The 6,000-nt window shown below is 56.1% G+C and overlaps 1 long non-coding RNA gene across 1 annotated transcript in view; it reads left to right on the top strand.

Moving 5' to 3' along the window:
- LOC132007397 (uncharacterized) overlaps positions 1-5,846 on the top strand; it is an 8,543-nt gene extending 2,697 nt beyond the window's left edge. The window contains exons 2-3 of the long non-coding RNA XR_009401337.1: positions 3,909-4,273; positions 4,855-5,846. This is a non-coding gene — a long non-coding RNA (uncharacterized LOC132007397). The remainder of the gene's footprint in view (positions 1-3,908; positions 4,274-4,854) is intronic.
- The last annotated feature ends 154 nt before the right edge of the window (positions 5,847-6,000 follow it).

The raw sequence follows: 6,000 nt of genomic DNA, 5'->3' as shown, positions 1-6,000 counted from the left end.
AGAACCATCCTGCAGTCCTGGTGGGCAGAAGATGCTTTGGAGAACCATCCTGCAGTCCTGGTGGGCAGAAGATGCTTTGGAGAACCATCCTGCAGTCCCGGTGGGCAGGTCTCACGGTGCAGTGCTGTGGCAAACAGAATGACCCTATGACTCTTATGATCCCACCACCCCAGTAGTAGTGCATGTGTTAACTCAAAGGAACAAGAAACAGTGTTCACACAAATACCTGTATGTACATGTTCATAGCACTGCTCATCCCAAAGGTGGAAACAATGGAGGTGTCCATGAGTGGATGGATGCATGAGCTAAAATGAGTTATTCCCCCTACAAAGGAATATTACTCATCCATAAGGAGGAACAGAGCTCTGACCCCTGCTACTATGTGGATAGACCTTGAGAACATGATGCCCAGGGAGGGAAACAGACACACAAAAGCACACAAAAGCACACATTGTTTATATGACTGTTGTTTATATGATCCATGCAAGACAGGTGAGTCCTCAGATAGAAAGTAGATTAGTGGTTCCCAGCGGCTTCCATAGGAGATGGGGAGGAACTGCTCACAGAGACAGGGTCTCTGTTTGGTGGGATGAGAATGTTCTGGAAGCAGATAGAGGGAGGGTTGTGTGATTTGGTGAGTGTGCTAAACAGCCCTCAGTTGTGCAGTTGAAAAGGTAAAATTTCACGTTTTGGCAATTTTACCCCAATAAAGAATGGATCCTAACACCTGGACATGTCCACTTAGAAGTCAGGTCCATGGTGAATCCACCCTTCGCTAATTCCATGAAGCCATGCTCATAATCCACCACACACCTAGTAAAAGCCATTTTCTTGTAGGACATTGACCCACAAGACCCACAAATAAAGGCTATTGGCTTGTGGGACATCAACCTTCTTTGTCTAGAAGCTGCTGGCTTCTAGATGGTTCTGAAGCACTGTGGGCTTTGGGGATGGATGGCCCAGCTCTGTTGTCCCCCCAGGTGGAGGCTGCCTGCCACCCATGTTGTAAGGGAGCCACTCAAGGGTACAATGTTGTGTGGGAGTGTTCATCATGAATTTCAGCTGGCACTCTCTAGGTGGAACATTCTGGGGGTGGTCCCAACTTCTCAGCCCAGGTCAGAAGCAGGGGTCTACCTCCTGTGTCTGGGGTGGAGCCCTGCACACCTGCAGAAAAATCCTGCAGGGACGGGACATGACTAAGAGCCTCTACTGCAGACGCTCACAGTGATTCCCTTTGCATAATGACTTTGGTCATGGTGGGCGACCTGAGCAGGAGGGGGACAGAGTGAACACGGATAACAGAGCAAGGGTCAGGGACCAGACCCACCTCCCAGAGGAGGACTCCAAAGCTCTCAGGCATCTGGTTTCTGTTCCCTCTTTGGGGGACAGGAGAGTGGGAAGGTGTCAGTGGACAGGATCCTCGCAAAATGGCAGGACCCGGTGCACGGCTACGGAAAATCACCGAGGGCCATGTTCGTCAACTCGTTCATAGCCTCGTGTGGTTGGGGGACCACAAAGCCACCTGCTGGGCCAGACACCTGGTTGGCAAAATCTTGGCATCAGGGCCAAGGGGAGCTCATGTCATTGCTAAGTTAGAAGGTAGGTGCAGGTGGCCGGCTTGGGACACCCAACCAGTTGGGGTCTCTCCATGGTCTCTCCATGCAAGCAGCTCAGCTGAGGTCTTTCAGCAGTGGTGCTTCCTTGGACAACCTTCCAGGTCTGCGCTCAACTTTTTCGGTCCATCTGTGCCTGCGTGGTTTGCAGAACCCACTTCCCCTCTGGAGACACAAGCCCTCATTCATACTGAGGACAAAGGCAAGCCAACGTGACGGCTTGTCCTCTTTGCACACGCAACTCTGGTCTGACGTGAGCCTAGCATGCACAGGCGGCCAGCAGGACTGGCCCGTCCACTGGCGATAGGCAGGAGCAGGAAGGTCAAACTCATTGTCTACATTCCAGGGAGGTAACACTGCCATCCTGAATGTTTGGACTCATGCAGACACCCTGTTCCTCTGCACGTTCAGACCCTGATCACCTGAGTTCTTCAGTTTGACCTTCTGGACGTTGCTTCTTTAGGTCTGGTCCCAGGGCCAGTAGCCTCAGCATCTCCCTGGGACCTGCTGGAGATGCCACATCTTCACATCCCTCATGGACTATGTTGGCTTCTGCATGTAACCACGCTGTCCCCAGGAATCACTGAACCCATGAAAGCTGGCCGCCCCGTGATGGGTTCTGACCACCCACACGGTGGTGTCTGAGTTTCTTCAGGTTTGAGATGTTGGAAGGTGTGAAGACTCAGAGAGCCTTTCCGTCTGGACCGCGTCTGGTCTTTTGGAGGACGGTGCCCTCAGGAGTGACTGACCCTGACCACACGCGAGGCAGCAGGGCCAAGGCGGACCAGGAGACATCCAGGGGTCTCCACCGCTGTGGCTAGCTCAGGCTTACACACACAGCACGTGGCTTCTCTTTGCTCCGAGAGTCTCAAAATTTCTACTTCTTCAAAAATCTGCATTATGAAGGAAATACCTGTTTGAGTTCCCGTTTCTGAATGTTTTTTACCAAACCTGCAGTCTCATGGCTCAGCACCTCCGTCTTTGCGGTTGCAGAAGCCCGTCCCACAGCAAAACAGAGTAATATCTCCATGGAGCAGGCGGAAACAAAAGCAGCAGCAACCCCAGCCAGCAAAAACCCGAGAGCAGGGCCGAGTGGGCGGTTTGGAGGGGGCCCAGCGGGGACATTTTCGGGGCGGGGTTGCTCCTGCTTCGGGAGGTCACTCCCCTGCCTGATGTCTGTGTTTTTGCAGAGGGGCCAACCAGTAAAAACCCCACAAGGCTGCCTCACTGGTCGCACCTCCCACTCGGCTGCCCTGGGGAGGCGGTGGATGCTTTTCCCGCTATCAACAAAGAAGGCATCCTCCGTGCCCCCTCGAGGTTCCAGGAGGAAGAGAAAGGGTTTTGCTTGGAGAGTCGCTCCCGGATTCGACGACTCCAAGAAGGACTTTCTTGTTGTGGGATGTTTGCTTGGGCTTTGTGGGAGGGCACGGGGAGGCAGAGAGAGGGACACGGGAAGGGGAGTGGGGTGCGCCATAGGGAGGGCGTGCTCTCCGGGGGCGCGGGGGCGCGCCCTGTGAGTCATCTCGGGCAGCCTGGCCAGCGAAGGGAAGGAAATGGGGGCGGGGAGCAGGGTGAGTTGGCCGGGCGGGCCTGTCCTCCGGGGTCCCCCACGAGGTCTCAGCGAGAACGGAGGACTATTTTGGGTGGGGGTCCCCTCAGAGCAGACCCTGGGATCTGGCCTCCAGGGAGGCCATCCTGTGAGTTGGCGACTGGCCCATGGAGAGCACTGTAGGATGAATTATACATTGGAGGTCATCACACCCTCCTCTGGGCTGCCCCTAGAGCAGGTGACCCGATCCTGGGGTCCAGGAACACCTCCCTCCCTGGGGACAGTCTCAGGTCCGGTCAGCAGACCAGCTGGACCTCACAGAGCTTGGAAACGTGGGAAGTATCCACGGGGACTGGACCTTCCAGACGGACGGTAGCAGCTGGTTGGGCAGAACGCACCGGGGAGGGGGCTCCGTCCTACGAGACCACCGTCTTGAAACTGCAGACACCCATGCCCTGTCCGGCTTGTCACCTGTGCTGGTAAACCACCAGCTGTATAGACAGAGGACGGCCCACGGCCTCCTTCTCTTCCTCGGGTCCCAATCATCTGCCAGAGCAGCTCCCGGAGCTCTGGAAGCACGTTACTTCCCAGATCACGGTGGACGAGAACAGGATGTAACTCAGGAACTCGGGATGGTGAGATGTACAGGACCAGGTGGGGGGAAGGGCGTACCTCTCTCCCCAAACCCCCTCCTGCCCGCCAACTGGCTGCTTTCTGAACCCCCTGTCCTCTTGGTTTCTTTTTAGGGACGCTTCCCTGCAGAGTGATGACGGATGAAATCACTGGCCATGGGAGATGGATCCAGCCGTCGACCGGTCCGGGAACGGGGCTGAGACTTGCAACCCTCCCGTCACAGGGCAACCTGCTCCCATCCCGACGGGGGTTGCCCCAAAGTCACCTCATTCACCCAGCAAAGGACCCTTCTGACTGTCGCTGTTTAGGGCCGTGGAGGGCTCTGGGAACTCCGGAGCAAGGCAGGAGGGAGGAGGCGCACACTGTATGCACTTACCGACGTGCGTACAAGTTGGTGTCCTGGCTTGACACGGGAGCAGCGGGCTGCTGCTTCTCTTCCTTGCAAAGATTCCGTACACGCCAGGCCCTTTGTCTGCAGGTCAGCAGGCAGGAGGGAGAAATGGGGTCGTGCAATAGGGAGCGGTGCAGCTTGCAACGGGAACGACTAGGCTGTGCAGACAACATTGCACAGACTCAGTAAAGCCGGGGCCGGCACAGAAACAGGTGTGGCCGAGGTCCTCGCACACCGTAGCTTGCAGACCCCAAAGTTCCACTTGCATGGCCATAGCTTCCCATCCCTGGGCCATATTGTGTGGATCCGCTGCGGGTCTGAGTCCTGCCCGTGAGCTGAGGGCACCTCACCAGCCCTTGGTGCCTCCGACAGCCCCGAAATATCCTTTGAGGGGATAACGAGGATTTGTTCTGCAAACTCGGTCCAAATTCTGTTGTTGCTTGCGACCGAGGAGGGTGGTGGGCGCGTTCCTGGACGGTGCTGCTGGCCCTCCCCTGCCGCCCCCACTGCCCTGCAGAAAAGGATCCGCGATGGGAAGAAACCTATGTGGGCACCCAAGGGAGGTCCTTCTCCACTTGCACTTGGCGTCCCTTTCCCGGGATCCCAGGTTGGGGCTTGGGGTGGGAAGGGGGCGTCTCCAGACTGTGGACATTTGTTCTGTCCAACAGCTGGCAAGCGGAGGTCTGATGTTGAGGGATCCATGGGTCGGATGCTCTCCGGCTGCTCTCGAGCTGGATATGTCCACACCGCACTCTCTGCTCCATGCACGTGAACTTAGACGCACCTGCTGCCCACGAACTTTACCCCTCGGTCAGGGCTCTGCACCGAAAACAGCATCAGAACAACGTTTAACTGCATCCAAGAGGTCCTGGATTATACGAGTCGGCTCCCGTGATGATGGAGACAGACCAGCGCCACCGCCGGCACCTGGAAAGCTGGAAAATCAGGAAAGCCGGTGGTGTTCTTTGTTGTGAGTCCAAAGTCCTGAACACTGGGGCTCCGGGTGTGAGATTGGAGCAAGATACACGTGTCCGCTGCAGCAGAGAGAGATGGCAAATCCCCGTTCGGGTCTCTCCTGGCCCTCACCAGATTAGGTGAGGCCCACCCAGGCCAAAGTGGGCCATGTGGTTTAATCAGTGCAGGATCCAGCAATCACGGGATCCCCAAGCCCAGTGCTGCAGCATAGTGAGACGACAAATCCCTGTTCCTTCACCATGTGTGGGTCTATACTGGCCATCGACGGATTAGGTGAGGCCCACCCACACCATGGTGGGCCACGTGGTTTAATCAGCACGGGATCCAGTGATGACAGGATCCGCAAGGCCGGTGCTGCAACACAGAGAGACAGCAAACCCCTATTCCTTCAACGTGTTTGGGTCTATTCTGGCCCTCAACGGATTAGGTGAGGCTCACTCACGCCAAGGTGGGCCATGCGGTTTAATCAGCACAGAATCCAGCAATGACGGAATCCCAAAGCCCAGGCCTGCTGCACAGAAAAATGGCAAATCCTTGTTCATGCACCGTGTTTGGGTCTATCCTGGTCCTCGCCGGGTTAGGTGAGGCCCTCCCATGCCAAGGTGGGCCATGTGGTTTAATCAGCTTATGATCCGGTGATGTTGGGATCCCCAAGCCCAGTGCTGCAGTAGAATGAAATGGCAAATCCTTGTGCCTCCACCGAGTTTGAGTCTATCCTGGCCCTCACCAGATTAGGTGAGGCCCACCGATGCCAAAGTGGGCCATGTTGTTTAATCAGCGCAGGATCCAGCGATGACTGAATACCCTCGGCCAGTGCTGCAGTACAATGAAATGGCAAA

The sequence above is a fragment of the Mustela nigripes genome, chromosome X (genome assembly GCF_022355385.1).
Source record: "Mustela nigripes isolate SB6536 chromosome X, MUSNIG.SB6536, whole genome shotgun sequence".
NCBI lineage: Eukaryota > Metazoa > Chordata > Mammalia > Carnivora > Mustelidae > Mustela > Mustela nigripes.
Note: the sequence above shows the minus strand (reverse complement) of the source record. Positions and strands in the feature narration are given on the sequence as shown.